The sequence below is a fragment of the Sorex araneus genome, chromosome 7 (assembly GCF_027595985.1).
Source record: "Sorex araneus isolate mSorAra2 chromosome 7, mSorAra2.pri, whole genome shotgun sequence".
NCBI lineage: Eukaryota > Metazoa > Chordata > Mammalia > Eulipotyphla > Soricidae > Sorex > Sorex araneus.
This window is the reverse complement of record NC_073308.1, coordinates 28,025,372-28,045,842: the sequence shown is the minus strand read 5'-3', so window position 1 is coordinate 28,045,842 and position 20,471 is coordinate 28,025,372.

Genomic DNA, 20,471 nt, shown 5'->3' with positions numbered 1-20,471 from the left:
ACAAACAAAAATCTTGTGATAAAATATTATTAGTGGATCAAATTAGATTAGTTAGATTGGTTTACAGTCAGAATGGTTAAAAACTGGTTAGTTTTGATGAGAGTCAGTAACTAATTATACATCATGTAATTCTCTGTGATTTTCTTTGTTTACAAAAATTTCCATAAGTAAAAGTTTAATGTTAAAAATATTACTTTTTCTGGGGCTGGAGCGATAGCATAGCGGGTAGGGCATTTGCCTTGCACGTGGCTGACCCAGGTTCAATCCCCGGCATCCCATATGGTCCCCCAAGCACCGCCAGGAGTAATTCCTGAGTGCAAAGCCAGGAGTAACCCCTGAGCATCGCTGGGTGTGACCAAAAAAGCAAAAAAAATAAATAAATATTACTTTTTCACCTTCCTTAGAAATAATTGAACTGTAATAAAACTAGTAATATGAGTATTGAAAGTTAATAGGCAATTATTTTAGAGATTAGGGATAAGATTTTTAATGGAATTCATACACCTGTCAATTGGCTCATTACTAATTTCATCTTCCCTATATTACAAAATTGATTTTTAAAAAGGAAGCAATCCAGTCTCTAAAATTTCCACTTTTGCTTTATAAAATCTACGCATTCTTCCCAATCTTTTGACTTTTATAAATAGCATGCCTCCAGCTAACTCTTCAGTATGAAATTGATATTCTTTGGTTTTGTGAAAAGTTGATGTTTGTGAAGCCATTTGAAAATGAATGGAGGAGCCATTACATGGAGAGAAGCTGCATTATCTGTTTCATTTAAATTGGGCTTAACACCTTTGAACTATACCAAAGACTCCTGGAATGAGCCCAAAGCAATTACTTTAAGAAACCATAAAGCAAATGGTTTTGTTTTTTATTTTTATCTTTTGAGAACTGATTAGCATTTAGCCAGAGGATAGATACATTCTACTGAATCAATCAGTAAGCCTATGATGGGATGATGTAAGGCCAAGAATAGTGTTTTTTTGTTTTGTTTTGTTTTGTTTATTTAGTCCTGGGACTATACCTGATTGTGCTTACTTCCTGGCTTTGCAATCAGGAATCTTGAACTCCTGACGGCCTTGGCCAACCACGTGGGCTGTTGGGGATTGAATCTGCATCAGCTGCCTGAAAACCAAGTGCCCTACCCTCTGGGCTATCTGGTTTTAGGTGTGGGGGGAGGCGGGGAAGGGACCCACAGGCGATTCCCAGTTCAGGAGTTCTTGCTGATGGGAATCAGCATCAGGAGTGATGCTGAGAAGCAGATGGTGCTAGGGATCAAATCCAGAGTTATATATGCTAAGATTCTCCTCCAGCACTTGGCCATCTTCCAGGTTCTCAGCTCTTTTCCTTTAACTTATTACATCCTCCTCCACTTTTCTTCTCACGAATAATTGTCTTTGTTCCTCCCTGGGACACACTCTAGGGCTTTTAATTAAATCTGTACGAGATATTGCAATTCTCTGGGTTATCTAACTAAATCTGTAGAGAATATTGGAATGATCTGACCCCAAATAAAGTCCCTAGGAAGTTGTACTCCATCACATATTTTCAGAATTATCTTGTATTTGTTGCAACAAACAAAAACCACAGGTTGCATGTGACTTAGTTTTAATAGCAGGAGATAAAAGTTTTTGGCCATTTTCTTTGCCAAAAATTTTCTGTTTCAATGAGCAAATTTATCAACCAAATTATAGTTGTAATTTCATATACATAACTGTATTTCTCCATAATTTTTATACCTGGTAGAATTAACTCAATATTCCTTGAAGTGATCAATAGTATATACTCTATATCCTAATAGATAAGGCACAGGTAAAAGACCTGAAACTATCTACAAAGTAAAATATTTTAAATAAGCCCACATGCTATACCATTTTGTCTGGATAGTACTTTTTTCTGTATAGTAGCATTTAAGGTTAAACCATAGTTAACATAAAGATACTTAAAATTTGCTTAAGCCAGTCTTGTTTGATTCTACTTGTCTTTTCTATTTTGTAATTTCTTGATTATTTATATTGATCATATGTTAATACCAATATTTTACCTTTTAGTATGTTCTGGTTTTCCTATTTTATAAGTACCTCATTTACTTATACATAAACTAATAATTATTTTAAACCTCTATGTACTAGATTCAGTCCATGAACCATCTGAGTTTGTATCCGTTGGCTTTGGCATTTAATAAAGTGTTTTTCACTATGAAAAGCTGAAGCTCTTAGAAGATATTTTTCTCTTTTTTGGTATTTTGGCCAGAAAAACAAACCTTTCTAGCTTTTCTTTTAATGTATCTAATTGGTCACTCTGTAGGATTACCAATGACTTGGAACAGGTTTACCTGAATCATGAGGATTCTTCTCTGCAGTGAATCGCTCTGCTATTACTCTTCACATTTTAGTCATGTTTCCACTCTTAAAGCCCTATGACTTTCTCCTCAGCACAGTAGTACATGGACCCTAGTCCCCACTGGTTCTTATTTTCCTATGAGATGATTTGGATTAAATTCATGATTAGTGTGTAATTAAACTTTCTATGTCCGGGCAGTCCTACCCAAAATAATTGTTGGATTCATTACTACTTTATATCTTCTTTTCATTGCCATTGCTATTCTCATCTGTAAATGGGGCTAAACTTTTTTACCAATATTTTAAGATTCTTGAAAGGATTGAATGTGTTAATACAAATGAAGCATTTGAACAAATTTAGAGCTTAGGAATGCTATGAGTAATATTCAGTAAAACCCATGTTATATGACTACAATTTGGAAAAAGAATCCTTATCTGTAATCCTCCCAGCATGATCCTTGGGGAAAAAATGTAGCTGTGAGTTATGAGGCTTATGCAAAGCTCTAAATCATTCGGGAATTAGTGTCCATAGATATCACATGATGAGTTAAAAAAATCTACCAACCAAAGAAATTTAAATAGATCATTTCAAGGAAACATCTGCTAGCTAAGAAACCATCTTTTTGGTGCTACTAGATTTACTAGAAAATTAAACTAGAAATTTCTATTTGTTTAGTGATCTTTGGTAGTTAGTTTGGGAAACGAGCTTGCATGCATGTTTATGCTACTTATGTGTAGGTTTTCCTCTGATGTTTGTATGATTTTCAAATGTTACCTGCATTAGAACCAACAGAACAACCACTGGCTGCCTACTGATGTAATTAAGTCAACGATTAAGTTTGTGCAAAAAAAAAAATCATAGATAAAATCAATTTCTACTAACTAGATATCACTTACATTTTAAATTGTATTTTCTTATTCTCTCACACAAATTTCTTTTAGAAAAATATTTTTTAAATATATCTACATATTATATTCCTAGCTATAGATTGAAAATTAGAACTGATTAGAAACACATTCAAAGTCAAAGTACAAGTGTTAATTTAAGGCTAGGGAAAATTATTATTTTAATTATTCTAACAAAATGAGCATTGATATATGCTGTTTAATATTTATGGCAATAAAACTGTTACTAATTTTGTGTGATATAGACATTTATTTTTAAAAATCTCATTCTAAGAAATTAACCTTCACTAGTTAATTAAATTTGTAACCAAACTCTGAAGCATTCTGTCAGTCTCTAAATTACAAGGAGCACTTTCTAATGGGAATAAAAGATTTTTACACTAATCAATAATGTAGTATTTCTTGCATCTAAATCTTTTTATCTTCTCTGAAAAATAGAAATCTGCCTAGTAAGAGATAAATAACCTGTGTGTTTAGAGTTGTCACAAGTTAAAAAAAAAAAAACTAGGAGTAGAGTTAATGATAATTTGAGAGAGAAAAAGACAGAGAGAGAGAGAGAGAGAGAGAGAGAGAGAGAGAGAGAGAGAGAGAAATAGTTCCAATCCTCAACCTTAATGCACATGATTATCCTGGTATGAAATAATACTTCTTTAAATGTGTGAAAATAAAAGACATTTCCTATTACCATTTACACCAGTGTATAAGTGAAAAGTGACCACAGAGTTTGAGTAGCTTGTTTATTCATTCACTTTGAACTTGTGAGGGCCATTCATGAACAAAAATTTGGTTCTGTTTCTTGCAAAGTTGATTAATCAATGAAAAGGTAAGCTTCTAGTGTGAGATTTTTTTTTCTTTTGTAGCACTTTTACACAATATATAATTAGGTTTCATATAATTATAACTGTATATGTCAACCTAGTTGAATTGGGCTTAAATGAAATCTGCTTTTAAATACTTGAATATTTTGCTTGTGATTTATATAAACTTTTTCTCCACGTGTATCTAGACATTTAGATAGGCTTGATAAAGAGGGACAAAGTCCAATCAGTAATGAGAAAGTATATTTGTAAATAATGGGTTTCAAAATTCTGGAATTTTCAGTGTCTCTCCTTTTTTACTTTGAAGACAATAAGCTGGTATCATGACACTGGAGTCACAGTAATAGGGATGTTTTAAAATGGAGTGAGGCTCAAATAAATCATGTAACTCACTGGGCTCAAGAGAACCAAGAGATAAAATTCAAGTTCATCTAGATCATATTCTGAGCTAATATACAAGATTCGGAACCTAATTTAAAATGTGGTATCAAGGAGGATTGGTCCACAGTTGTAAGCCTGCCTCAGTTGCTGGGGGAGAGGGCAGTTGGGATAGAGTGGGGACTCTATGACAACTATGGTTGGAAGGGATGGCTCTGAATGGGAGATGTGTGCTCAAAGTGGGTAAAGGACCAAACATGACATCCTCTCAGTATCTGTATTGCAAGCCATGATGCCCAAAGTGGGAGGGGGTAGAATAAGAGAGGGAGAAGGAAGGAGAGGGTGAGAGGTGGGGGAGAGAGAGGGGGGAGAGAGGGTGAGGGAAAGAGAGGGGGAGATAGGGGGGTGAGAGAGAGAGATGCCTGCCGGCAGCAGGCTGGATTAGCGGTGATGGGTGGGGGTGGTGGGAGGGATACTGGGGATACTGGTGGTGAGCAATATACACTGGTGGAGGGACAAGTGTTGTAACATCATATGACTGAAATCTGATCATGAAAACTTTGTGAGTATCTGATGGTGATTCAATTTTTAAAAATAAGAGAATGGAAATATAAAAATAAAAAATGAATAAAATAATAAAATGTGGTATTTAGTATTTCCAGTGATTCCCCTTTAAAGATTATGTTGTTAAATAGTGGTGAAACTCAAAAGTCAGATCAAAGTGGATTAAAGACCTTAACATCAGACCTGAATCCAAAAGATACATGGAGAAAATGAAGGCAGAACACTCCATGACATTGAGGCTGAAAGGATGCAACACCACTGACCAAGCAAGTGGAAACAAACATAAACAAATGGGACTACATTAAACTAAAAAGCTTCTGCAACTCAAAGGAAATAGTGACCAAACTACACAGAGAACCCACAGAATGGGAAAGAATATTTACCCAATACCCATCTGATAAGGGGTTAATACTCAGAATATACAAGACACTAGTAGAATTGTACAAGAAAAAATCCTCCAACCCCATCACAAATGGGGAGAAAAAATGAACAGGAGCTTCCTAAAAAAAAAAACAAATGGTCAAAAGGCACATGAAAAAATTCTCTTCATCACTAAACATAAGGGAGATGCAAATCAAAACAACAATAAGATACTATCTCAAACCACAGAGACTGACACATATCAAAAAGAACAAGAACAACAAGTGCTAGCGTGGATGTGGGGAGAAAGGGACTCTCATTGTTGATGGGAATGCCAACTGGCCCAGCCCTTTTCAGAAAACATTATGGGCATTCCTTAAAAAAACTAGAAATTGAGCTTCCATATGGCCCTGAAATACTACTTCTGTGAATATATCCCCCGAGGGTGCAAAAAAGCACAGTAGAAATGACATCTGCACCTGTATGTTCATTGCAGCACTGTTCACAAATAGACAGAATCTGGAAAAAACCCGGGTGCCCAAGAACAGACGACTGGTTAAAAAAATTTTGGTATAGCTACACAATGGAATAATATGCAGCTGTTAGGAAAGATGAAGTTAGGAAATTTGCTTATAAATGGATGGTCATGGAGAGTATCATGCTTAGTGAAATGAGTCAGAAAGCGAGGGAGAGACAGAATTATGTGGAATATAAAATAACATAAGACTGACACCCAAGTCCAGAAGAGACAGGGCCAAGAATATTTCTTCATGGCTGGAAGCCTGCCTCATGGGCTGTGGGAAAAGGCAGCTGGGATAGAGAAGGGTTCACTAAATCAATGATGGTTGGAGGAATCATTTGGGGATGGGAAATGTGTGCTGAAAGTAGATAAAAGACCAAAGATGATAGCCTCTCAGTATTTGTATTGCAAACCATAATGCCCAAAAGTAGTGAGAGAGTGTGGGAAAATTGTCTGCCATAGAGGAAAGGGAAGGGTTGGGATGGGGGGAGGTTACTGGGGACATTGATGGAGAATTTGCACTCGTGGAGGATGGGTGTTCAATCATTATATGATAGAAACTCAATCACAAAAGCTTTGTAACTGTATCTCACATAATTCAATTAAAAAATAGTAGTGAAACTGATCATCTTGAAGGACTATCAGGCAGTTTGCTAATTAAGACTCTCAGAGGTAAAAGAGAGCAAGTTAATATGAATCAATTGCCCAAAATTGAACTTATTAATGATGGTTTGTTACTAATTGTATTACAATAAGTCATAATTATGTGTATTATTTAAAGTAACGGACTGGAGCGAAAGCACAGCAGGTAGGGTGTTTGCCTTGGACAAGGTCAACTTGGGTTCGATTCCTCTGTCCCTCTTGGAGAGCCTGGCAAGCTATCAAGTATCCCGCCTACATGGCAGAGCCTGGCAAGCTACCTGTGGCATATTCAATATGCCAAAAACACTAAGAACAAGTCTCATAATGGAAATGTTACTGATGCCTGTTCAAGCAAATTGATGAACAATGGGATGACAGTGCTACAGTGCTATGGTTTAATGTAATAAAAATAGTCAAATTTGAAGTAAAAGTTTAATATTGGGGAGAGAACAAATCTATTCACGATAAACAGTGGCAATCAGTTTTGTTAATATATCTGAATAACAATCCATTCCTATTTAAAAAATCCTTACCATTTAAATTACTGTGAGATCATCAGTTTAAATGATAAGCCTCTGATTATTATTACTTTTAGGATTCTTTGAATTTATATTAGGCAGTTCCTGGTTTATTGGGAGTAAATTAAAACTGGGATAGAACATTTATTGTCTCTTAGGGTATCTTATTAGCATTTGGAATAATTCCTTCCCTCTAAAACTAAACCGTTGTGTTAATATTCCAGAAGCCAGCCATTACCAAGCAGGTGTTAATGCTACAGCCACACTGAATTCCATTCTGATGTTCTTGATGGATTTTTCTCTGGAGAACAAAGTCTCATCTCTATTCATTGTGGACTCAAGACATTAGAACTATGAGAAATTGATTTTTCTGACATTATAACTCTTTAAATGCTGAACCATAGGGAGCAAACAGTTTAATCAAACGCTATTAAGACAAAAGTTAAAGAGTCATAGCAGTTCTTTTCCCTTTTAACATCTAGCAAAAATATCATAAGTTTTTAGATTTTAGAATATTTTGCTGGGCTGAAGGAATAGCACAGTGGATAGGGCATTTGCCTTGCATGCAGTAAGCCGGGTTTGATTCCTCTGTCCCTCTTGGAGAGCCTGGCAAGGTACTGAGAGTATCCCGCCTGCACGGCAAAGCCTGGCAAACTACAGGTGGCGTATTCGATATGCCAAAAACAGTAACAACATGTCTCACAATGGAGACGTTACTGGTGCCTCTCAAGCAAATCAATGAATAGTGGGATGACAGTGCTACAGAATGTTTTACTCTGCAGCATTTTGACATGTATGTAAGTGCATACTACCACATGATCTAGTGACTGAACTCAGATTTTTATTTATTTGTTAAAAATGAAACTGTTTATTAGAGAAAAATTATCAATTTGACAGGGAGTATTTTTATTAGTTTGTAATTTTTCTTTTTCCCTTTAATTTATTTTGAACTATTTATTGAGATTCTGTGGTTTACAGTGTTACTAATGATAATTTTGCATACATACAATTCTAACAAGTCAACTATCACTAGTGTTAGGATTTTTCATGTGAACACTGTAGTGTCTAGATTAGAAAGGCTTGTTACTTTGTTTTTGATTCTAAACTTTCAATGAGAGTTCAGCCAGAGAGCAGAATCACTTCTCACATCTGCCATTGTTCCTTTTATCTCATCGTTGGAAAGCATTTTCTACTATTTTTTCTCTATAGAGTCTCCCAAAGCAGTGCTCAGGATACCTGTATGACTTTCCTTATGACTCTTGTCAGATGGGCCTGAGGATCAACATGAGGGCCTAGAATGCTATGCTGTTCATTGGGGTACAGGGGCCGCAGGGCTGCACTTGGTGATGCTATTAGAACTGTTTGGTGCAGGGGATGAACCTGGAGTCACCACCTTAATCGTACTGTGTCTTGGGTTCCTCTTACTTTCTGATACTTTAGTATGTCACATCATATATTTTAAATTTTTAAAATGACAGTATGCAAGATTTAACAATGTAAGTGACTTCATAATATATAACAATGTAATATATAATATATTATATAATAATAATATTATATAATATATTATATTACAGTGATATTATTTATAATATATTTATAGAATTATATAATTATAAATAATTATATACTATATGTAATTGTATGTATTTATAGAATTATATATTATATAACATATAACAAGTGGCTTCATAATATATATGATATATAAATCTTTTTATTATGCCTCCCAAAAGACTAGCTTCTTTTTTTTCTTTTTGGGTCACACCTAGTGACGCACAGGGGTTACTCCTGGCTCATGCACTCAGGAATTACTCCTGGCAGTGCTCGTGGACCATATGGAATACTGGGAATTGAATCAGGGTTGGCTGCATGCAAGGCAAATGCCTACCCGTTGTGCGATTACTCCTGCCTCAAAAGACTAGTATTTTTAAGGTTTTACTAAATTGGAGCTTCTTTTCAGTCATATTTGCTTTTTTTTTGTTTCTCTTCTACTAATATTTAGTTCTTCCAAGGTTGTCACTTTTGAGGTCTTCAAAATATATCTAGATTATAACCACTTTCAGATAATCTTTCCTAATACCACTCTGGTTGGGGTCTCTGCATTTCTCTGAGTAGCAAAGTCAGTACTTTGGAATGGTGGTTTTCGAGGCTAGACTAGTACAAATGAAATAAGCATAAATCTACTTTAAGAGGGCTGGAGCGATAGCACAGCGATAGGTTGTTTGCCTTTCACAAGGCCAACCCATGTTTGATTCCTCCGCCCCTCTCAGAGAGCCGGGCAAGCTACCGAGAGTATCACGCCCGCACAGCAGAGCCTGGCAAGCTACCTGTAGCATATTTGATATGCCAAAAACAGTAACAATAAGTCTCACAATGAGAGATGTTACCGGTGCCCGCTCGAACAAATCGATGAGCAATGGGATGGCAGTGACTACTTTAAGACATGTTTTGAAGATGATTTTTTAAATTGAATCACTAAGAGATACAGTTGCAAAGCTCTTATGATTGAGTTTCAGTTATACAATGATAGAACACCCATCCTGTTATACCTGGGTTCTAGGTTTCCGATTGCAGAGAGGCCAGTTCCACAAGTGAGAATCCAAAAGCAAAAGAACCTTTATTGCTAGCTCGAGCTAGGGTCCAAGCCTCATCCAACGCAATGGAATCTTCACAAGGACCCCGATCCTAGTTCCAGGGAACATTATGTTGAATATGGTTACATAAGCAAAGTTGGCAGTTTTCCCAAGAATTGCTCTGAAGCAGTCACAAGTCTGTGAGCTAATTGGCCATGCCCACCTACTGTGCCTGGAGATATCCTACTTATCATAGGACTGGCTAGAGGCATCTAGGGGATTTCCAGCTTCTGCCAAAGGTAGTGTCAAGGAATGTTTCGTTTTTTGGTTTTTCTTTGGGGGGGGGTAAGGGGGTGGTTACAGAAACTTAGGCTTACTGCTTGTTTTGCTGAAGTGCAGCCGTCGTGACAATATGAGGTTTTTTCTCAACCTCACAATCTCTCTGCCAGTATAGTTTTCCCACCACCATCTCCCCCATCTCTCTCCCACCACCCCCACTCCACCCCACCCCCTGCCTCTATGGAAGGCACTTCTTACTCTCTCTCTCTGCGTTGGGGCATTAAGGTTTGAAATACAGATACTGAGAAGCCATCATGTTTGGTCCTCTGTGAAGACTTTTTTTCTAATGTGCTTTGAAGTACTCTATATAATGCAAAATACACATATCTGATCAAATTAAGCTTTAATGAATTAGCATTGATAACATTGAAGAAAGTGGCACATTAAAACTATGCCTCTAGATCTCAAATTTTATGGAAACACCAAGTATGCTACATAAAATACAGATCCTGGTTCAAAGAACTGCAGATTCTAGACTTCTAAAATTTTCCAAATAATATTAACATTCCTGGTCCGATTGCTAAGTTTAGTTTGCTAATGTGCTTGAAGAAAATATATTCATTATAAGTAGCATATCTCTTTCCTTTTTCTCTTATACAAATGGTTTTTAACAATTAAGGTTTCCTTGGTTGCCTACTAAAAAACATATTCTCTTCAAATTTTCTAAAACATTTCCCTCTATTTATGGACTTACATAAATCAAATCTCATTAAGTTTTTCAGAAGGCTGCCTACAATGGAATTAATCCTTACTTTCCACTCATCTGGGTGAAGAAAATAATTCTAATTGACTGGTAGTTTACAAAGAGAGAGAGAAGCAGACATTGCTCTAGCCATTGCTTGCTCTAGAAACTTCAACTGCTGTTCAAATTAAGATCCTACAACAATAAGCCCAAGAAATGTCGTGCTGCTTTCACGAACACTCAGCACCTGCTTTGTAGAGGTGGATCTGGAACATTTAGAAAAATGCAGTGAAAGAAAATAATTAGTTCAAAGGGAGTCTCTACACAATCCAAACACCTGGCAGTGTAAAAACTAGGGATTCTGTATTTGAAGAGAAGGAAGAATTTAAAATTGTCATCGAGGAAGCAGCAGGAAATAGTTTAACTTGTGAGATCAATTTGAAGAGACTTATTGTTTAATCTCTTCCTTTGGACTGTATACGTGAGAACGCAGTCTTGATAGATGGTCCACAAATTAATAAACCATTTCAGGGAGGATGAAGAAGTCATGGGATTTAACTTTTGGAGATGATTCCACATTGATCGGAAATGTAGAACCCTTTGGATGATCTACTTTCACCTACTCATTCCTTTCACCATCTCCCTTTCTCTGTCACCCTCTTTTATCTTATTCTTTGGGGACTTCCCAACGGTAATAGCTTGTGGCTATTACTTTTTCAAATGCCAATTATTTTCCTTTCTCTTCTTCCCAGTTTTGAACTCTTAAAATGTAAATATTATTCCTTTGGGAACTATTGTTTATAGTTCTTATACTATCCGTGTTACTGTTTTTTTTGGGGGGGTGTCCTCTAGTTGATATTTGAGCTCAATAGTTACAATATTTTGCCTCTTTCATTTTGTTTTATGAATTTTTTCCAAACTTTTGTCTTGATTCAATTTCTCTCCAAATGTCTGGTTTCCATGAGGGTGTGTGAGGACAAGGGTTTGGCACCTCCCTCCAATGGGCATGGGATTTTGAAACAGCACATTCCCACAGCAGTAAGTTGTTACAGGCCTATGGGTGCCTTAGGGAATATTATGTAGGTGAATGACAATGACGCTGCCTCTGGGTCACACTTCAAGGAGGCCTGATTTAATCCTGAATATTCTGTCAGAAGTGTATAGGTCAACTGTATTAAATATGGCCCATAAGTTTTCAGAAATGCTGTACAACTAAAGCAAGGAAAAAGACACATCAATCACTGTCACTGTCATCCCTTTGCTTATCGATTTGCTCGAGTGGGCACCAGTAACATCTCTCATTGTGAGACTTATTGTTACTGTTTTGGCATATCGAATACACCATGGGTAACTAGCTGGGCTCTGCCATGAGGGCGGGATACTCTCTGTAGTTTGCCAGGCTCTCTGAGAGGGCCAGAGGAATCGAACATGGGTCAGTCGCATGAAAGGTGAACATCCTACTGCTGTGCTATCACTCCAGGCCAAGACATTTCAATAGTCTTATTAAAGAGAAACTGTTAAAAGTAAAAGTGGAGATTCAGAAAATTTACAATAGCAAAACAGGTTCCAGAGGAAGTTACTTCAATAGTTAGAGCAACAGATTTCAACAGATTTTAAAATTTTCAAACATTAACATTTTTAATGTTTTTAAGTTTTGTATTGCTTCTTTCTGAAAAAAGAAAAGAAAAGAATAAGACAAGAGAAGAAAGACAAAGGGACATTTAGGGGACCATCAAGCTTATTAGGAAAAAAGAAAAAGAAGATTGCTTGAATGACAAAAAAAGTCTTGAAACACATGAATCAACATATCCTCAGAACTTAATACCAATTAAATAAAATAAGACTATTCACAGGGCTAGAGCGATAGCACAGCAGTTGGGCATTCGCCTTTCACGCGGCCCAACCCGAGTTCGATTCCTCCACCCCTCTCAGAGAGCCTGGCAAGTTACGGAGAGTATCGAGCCCGAGCGGCAGAGCCTGGCAAACTACCCGTGTGTATTGGATATGCCAAAAACAGTAACAATAAGTCTCTCAATGAGAGACGTTACTGGTGCTTGCTTGAACAAATCGATGAGCAACGGGATGACAGGCAGACAGACAGACAACTATTCACATCAGTTTTTATTGAATTCAGTTTCTATGACTATTCACTCAGAATATTAAAGTACATAGCATATCTTGAAAGGAGCCAGAGAAACCCGACATCATTTACCACAATTTCTCCATAGGACCACTAGCTGAGGACAGGGGATTAATGTAGGAGCTCTTGGTTTTTCTGTCCCCACCTAGAAAAGATTAAAAAAAAAAAGCAGAAATCAGAAATTATCAGAAGCAAGTTTTTCAGAATTCTGGGAAACAGAAAAATTGATATGAATCAAATGATGAATAAAAAAAGGATTATCTCAAGAATGCTAAATTTTGTGTTATGTTTACTTATTTTGTTTTACTGATAGCATAATATTCTACTTGAACACAACAAATATTGTTTCTGGAAGGCAGAGAATATTGACAAATTATTGTATATATGTGTTCTAACTTGGCTAATGGCACGTGAAGAATCATCTACTATTTGTTTTGTTTCCTGGGCAATATCAGATGGTGCTCAGAACATATCCCTGGCTCTGTGCTCAAAACTCACTCATGGCAAATCTCAGGTGAATATAGGCAACACTGGTGATTATACCCAGGTCAGCTTCATGCAAGGCAAGTACCCTACCCGCTGAAATTTCTCCCTACCTAGACTCCTTTCGCCGCCCCCTCCATTTGAAAATCTGCATTTTTGCCTAACTCAGAATTTCTGTTGAAATAACAGTGGGTATTAGTCAACAAGCTAAACTAATATGGGGACAAATCTTTATAGTCTAAGTTTATAATAGCTCGACATAATACCTGGGACATAAGATCTGGGAAATATCTCTTTGGGAAATATGTATATTACAGTGTACACATTTTATTGGAGACTTTAGAAACAACAAATGTCAATACAAAGTATGCTCAGAAGCAACCTCAAGCTCTCATTGTGGGATCTCAAGTTTCTAAGTTCATGTGCAACCTTGTCTGGGTATTAAAAAGTCCCCTGGCACACTTTTTTGAGTTGTATCTGCAATGCAAGAAGATTATTTCCTTGTATAGTAGGCAAAAACTAGCTCAGAATTGGGGCCAGAGTGATAGCACAGAGAGGAGGCAGTAGTCTTGCACACAACTGATACAGGTTTGATCCGTGGCACCATCCATGGTCCCCAAGCCCCACCAGGTGTGATCTCTGAGGAAAGAGCCAGGGGTAAGCTCTGAGGGCTGTTGAGTGTGGCCCAAAGCAACAAAATACCAACAAAATATTATTAATTCAAAATTGAATGTAAAGTAAAACATATAAAACTCTTCAAAAATAGGGAGATCTTCATTGCCTTGAACTTGGCAATGAATTGCTTCTCATATATCACATAAAAGCATGAGCATCAATATAAAAAATAAACTGAGCTGTACTACAACTTATAACTTTTCTAAGAATGCTGCATCAAAAACTGAAAAGATGAAATAATGGAATAAAATATTTGGTATTACATATGGTAATAATCTAATAGTAGATTTATTAAAGTACATACATGACAACAAAGAGATATACAGTTTAAAAAATAAGCAATGTATTTGAATAGCTACCTTCAAAGAAGGTATAGAAATTGCCAATATTCACATGAAAAGATGTTCAGCATCATTAGTCAACAGGTAAATGAAAATCAAAATTACAATGAAATATAATTTTCCACAGTCTGGAAAATAACAAATGCTTGCAAGAATGTTGAGAAATTGGAATGTTTAAATTTTGCCAGATAAAATGTAAAATATATAAGATTCTGTAGAAAAGTATGCGTTGATACTTCCTCAAGAAACTAAACATAAAACTGCCATAAAATCTAGAAATTCCATTCCTTGGTTATAGACCTTATTAATTTTTTTTGGCTTTTTGGCATGTGACTTTTTGGGAGCAGGGTTGGGGGGTGCACACCTAGTATTGCTCAGGATTTAGTCCTGGCTTTGTATTCAGGACTTATTCTTTGCAGTGCTCAGGGGACCATATGGGATGCTTGGAATCAAACCTGGTTGGCCTAATGTAGAGCAAACATCTACCTATTATACTATCATTCTGGCCCAGACCTTACATAATTTTAAAAACAAAGGAAGAACTGTATGTCAGTGTTAATTGAAGCACTGTTCAAAATAGCTCAAGTGGGAAATAACTCACACTTGCCTCTATCAATGAATGTGTAAATGAGCAAAAGCATATACACATAGTGGAATATTATTTAACAGTTAAATGAAGTACTCATATATGCTACACTGTAGATATGCTATGAAATAATTTTACTAATGGAAATAAGGCTGTATTTAGTTATCATGGTTTTAATTTGAAGAAATTGGTCCAGTTTTGTTAAATTATTTATAATTTATTTAACCACCATTACAAAGTTATTTGTGATTGGGTTTCAGGTGTACAATGTCTCAACACAGATCCCTTCACCAGAGTCCACTTCCCTCCACCAATGCCCCCTTCTCATTTGCTTCCCATCTGCTTTTTCAAGAGGAGCTTTTTTAAAAAAATATGTTTTGCAATGTTATTTACAATACTGTTGCTGATAGGGTTTCTTACATCCCACTTTCCACCTTTTAGCACCAGCTCCTCCTCCTGGTTGAATGCTTTCCTCTTCCATTGATGTTGCCTCCTCCCCTGTCTCATCCCACAGCCCCTTCAAGCAAAATACACATTCTTCTCCAATACACACAGGACATTGTTCAATAGTGACAATATGCTAGGAGACAAAACATACCTCAGACAAGTCACGAGCATAGAAATCAATCAACCATCTCCTCAGGCCACGGACACTGAAAATAGAAGTTAATCATAAGCAGAAATGTAAGAAATAACTCAAACATCTGGAAATTAAATAGTTCTTACTGAACAACCACTGGGCAAGAAAAATCTAAAGATCTCTGGAAACAAACAAGAATGAGGACACAACGTGCCAAAATTTGTGGGACAAAGCAAAAAGCAGTGTGAAGAAGGAAGTTCATAACTATGCAAGTATTGCTCAGGAAGAATAAAAAGGGACTCCATAAAGACTGTGGCTGTACAACTTAAAAAATGTAAAATGACCCACAGACAAAGAGTTTTCTTAACCATAATACTTTTAATCTCATCAGTATTCGTCACAAAACAGGTCCTATCCAATTCACCTTCCTAACTCATATGAGAAATCAAGTGTTGGTAACTTGGACTTCTCATTCTGTTTTGTTCTATAATCTGCACAAAAAATTGTAAATGTATGCTAAAATAGAGATGGATGGTAACCATCGCAACTTACTCAGAACACTGAAATCATTCTTCTGATAAATATCATATTTGGTAAACAGGTCATTCTTCTGATGACATATCAGTATATGATACAAGTCATTAAATTGGAGTCTAACTTGCTGAGGCCAATGATATATATTGTAATATCAATGATATTTCATTTTGTTAGCTTATCCATTTGTGTCTCTATATATTTCTTAATATTTGACTAGATATAAAAAATCAAGTCTTAAGAATTACTGTAACTTTTATAACATAGTGCTTTTTTGATTATTTAAAAATATTTATAATATTCCAACTAGCTAGAATATCATTGTCTTCAAATAATGGTGTTTGTGTAGCTCTCTTAAGTATGATGCTCACAGGCACCTTCTGTAATCAAAGCATCATTGATGGGAAAGATATGCTGGATCAATGGTGCATTAATAATTAAAGTGCTATTTCTACTTATAAATCACTATTGAGAAAATTGAGGCATAGTTTCCATAGCCATATGTGAAAAGGGATCATAGTTATTTAGAACCTATGCTAAATGTAATTTTACTGAAATAGACTTTACACCCATTAAAGCTAGGAAGCATATCAAATAATTCTGGATACACGTGTTGCTCTACTTACATGAAATGTTTTCAGAATAGAACAAACAAAGCACTACCATTTCTTCATCTCCTGGTTATCATAATTACATTACAAAACCAAGATCTCATTTGTAATCCTCATTAGTTTTAGGAAGAAAATGGAGTTGTTGTGTCACTTGATGAAAATCTATGCCAAAATGTTCTGTGAAATTAGAGTTATTCTCATTTTGCAGGCACATAAAATGCTATCATTAGCTAACAGTATGATGCTTCTTATACTTTAAAGTGCAGAGAAAATTGCTTTATTATAAGAAAAAGGATAGATTAACTTAACAATACCAGTTCCATATTACTGAATTGGTATTTCTAGATGCTTAACTTGGATAGAAAACCTAAGAAACCGAGTTCAAGATCATTATGAAATCAAGAATGCAGAATTTACTAAGAGTTAAATCAAAGCTGAACCTTCACAAAGTAGCAGGGTGACTAAATTGTCCCATATGCCCACTGAAAAAGCTAACAGAAGTTTACATTTGTGACCTGAGCAAATGCAAAAGCATGTGAGGAGGACATAGCTAGTGAACAGCACCAAGAGCTTTGTCCTTCCTTGGGTCTTACATTCCATTTCAAATGCCCAGGGAGAGCCTGGAGAATATTTGATAAGCTCTGGATTGTTTTTAAAGGTGGACATTGTGCTTCTCCAAATTCTTTGCTTCCCATTTTCTTTGTAGCAGTGTTGGTCCTACAGTCTAATTTATAGCTTTTTCCCCAACCATGTCCTTTGGCTTGTCATATCATGAAATCTGGATAATACAGTAGATATGCATAGAAATCAGCAGTGGAAGATTTTTTTTCTATTTGGGTCACACCCAGCGATGCACAGGGGTTACTTCTGGCTCTTCACTCAGGAATTACTCCTGGCGGTGCTCAGGGGACCATATGGGATGCTGGGATTCGAACCCAGGTCGGCTGCAGGTAAGGCAAACGCCCTACCCCCTGTGCTATCGCTCCAGCCCCAGCAGTGGAAGATTTTGTAGATGTGACATTTGTTTGAGCAAAACCCTGACAGGTGAAATGAATACAACTCATTTGGATTCAGAGATTAGAAAGAATGACAACATGACATTCTGTCAGGCTTACTACGAAGGTATCAACTGGACAAGGGTACAAGTGAGTCTGGGAAGCCCCTGTAGTGACCTCCAGACTGAGGCATCTCTCTATTGTGGTGGTCAGACAGCCTGCTAAGAGTCAGAAATAATTAAAGTTAGAGAAGTTGTGTCATGGGCTTTGCTGCCTTCTGTACAATTACACACATTGAGAAGTAATGCTTTATGCCACTGAGTTCGTACTGACTCGTTTGATTAACTGTAGGTCTAGCTGTGGGTGGAAATGAGAACTGTGATGTAAACAAATAGGAAGGTTAATCTTCAAATAGCCTGGATTCATATTCATCTCATTTTGCCTTCTACTTTTCTGTGCATTGTTCTACATTTTGTTTTTTTTTTTAAATCATATACTCCTTACCTACCAAAGGTCCTCCAAATACTGACCCAAATCGGCCCATAGGGAAAAACTGCCAAAATCTGCAAGCTATTTGGGAAAGGGGTTGCCCATACTAAGCAGTGTTCAAGGATATCCCTAGCTCTGTGCTCAGAAGTGACCCAGGTGCTGCAGTGACCTTAGGTGGTGCTGGGGATTCAAACTAGCGTCAGTGGGATACAAGGCAAGAACCTTAAACTCCCTATTATCTCTCCAACCCCAAATATAAATGCTACTAAATTGCCCTTCAAGTAAATGTGGTACATATTCATGACTAGTATGTGAAAGTATCTGGCATTAACAAGTCATCTACAAATGAGTACTGTGAAAACATTATTTCAGATCAAAATGCATTCTTATTACCACTGGAAATATAAATGGAAATTGGAAAGCTGGATGTCGATATGGATTGATTTAGGATATGCTTGTTTAGCTATACATTGCAAATAAACTCAAAACCCTAACAGGTTCAACCACAAAAAATTATACTTATTGGCTATAGAGAAGACTTTAGGCACCGTAACTCAAAATGTTTCATCCAGGGTTCCCTTAATTCCACATCTACATTGGATTTTATATATATTTTCAGGTAGATCATAGATATATTTTTCAGATACTGCTCTCCAGTCTTCCTTTATCGTTTCTAGAAAGGTGCTTTGTAATTTGGAAAGTAACTGTAGTCTTTTTACCCAACACACATTCACATTAACTTGTGTGTTTAAGTAGTCTCTCTGTTGACTTTGAGAGATGCAATGTAAGTGCTACATCTCACTATAACTGGACAAAATTTCCTGAAATTCTCATACCCAAACCACTAACTACTGAAATAGATTAATTAAGAACCTTAACCCCCCCCCCAAAAAAAAGAACCTTAACCCATAGAGCTAAATGACTCACATTTACTGTTGTAGAAATTCATTGTAAAGAATTTAAAGTAACTATGTTGAGAGGGAAGGAAAGAAAAAGAAACAGGGTACATCAAACAAGTATAAGAACTTCTCAATTATGGGCTAATGCACAAAGCTGGGATGATTCATAAAACCATTTTGGACACAAATGTCAATTTCTGAACAATTTTTTAAACAAATCTTTTAAACAAATTTTCTAAGTTATACCCTTAGGGTATAACTCAGAAAGGTGGATTTTTCCAGATGGTTTGGTATTGATATATTCATGGGTTTGAGATATTTCTAGATACAACAAACTGTTAGGCACCTACAGTCAGCATATTGTACCACAAGGAACAAGAATAAGAGAATTCCAGCTTCCACAACCCCCCTGACTGAAGACTAACCTACTGACTTTCCATGACTGAGAGGGTCCCATTGACAATTTTGACTTAGATCTGAGACAGTCTTGGGACCCACACTGCATTAGTTGCCATGTCTCTTATATAAAGATAGGTCTTTTTATATGTGATAGTTCCTCAATCTTTTTCTTTTTCCATATCATGACCACAAATCCTGGTAAGAATGTTGATAAATCCTATTTTTAGACTGACTTAATTTGATTTTGACATATTTTAAAATTCATGAGAGATATGCATTTTCAGAAAGAAAACTAGAAATGTTATGTGCCCTGGCTCATGATGGGAGAATATATTGCTAGGTCTGAAAAGCAAAGCTAATTTTGATGATCTGGACAGTATGGTTTTCTACTATAAGCTTATTATTATCCCTTTTATCACATAGATTTACTAGGGGGAAGATACTTAGATAATATATTATCTCATTTTTGTTTAACATTGATCACTCTTTTAATACATATCTGGGGATTGGGACACTTGAAGTGCTCAGAGGCTACTCCTGGCCCTGGGCTCAATAAGGAAGTGACTATTGCAATGACTATTGGCGGTATGAAAATCAAATGGGGGAAGTTGGCTCCACACAGGGAAAGTACCTTATGTTCTATAGTATTGCACTGATCTTTTAGCACATATTTTTTAAAATCTTGCCGATAGGAAATATTCTTAAGTAGAGTGAGTTGGAGTTTATACTTCTGTATTTTAAATTGATTTTTTTTCTTTTAGGGGCACACCCAGCAATACTCAGGGGTTACTTCAGGCTCTGCACTCAGGAATTATTCCTGGCAGTGCTTGGGGGTGATATGAAATGCAGAAGATAGAACCTACATTAGCCACGTGGAAAGCAAATACCCTACCCACTGTATTCTCACTCCGTCCCCTGACCCTCTTCTTCTATGTTGATTTACTCTAGTGATGGATATTTGTATCACTTCGAGATATTATCTCTTTTCTTTTACTCAACAGTACTGTTTACATATTTAGTAAAATATGTAATTGTCTTTTGCATCTTGGTGTTGCTATTAAAAAATTTTAGGGCTAGATGATAGTATATAT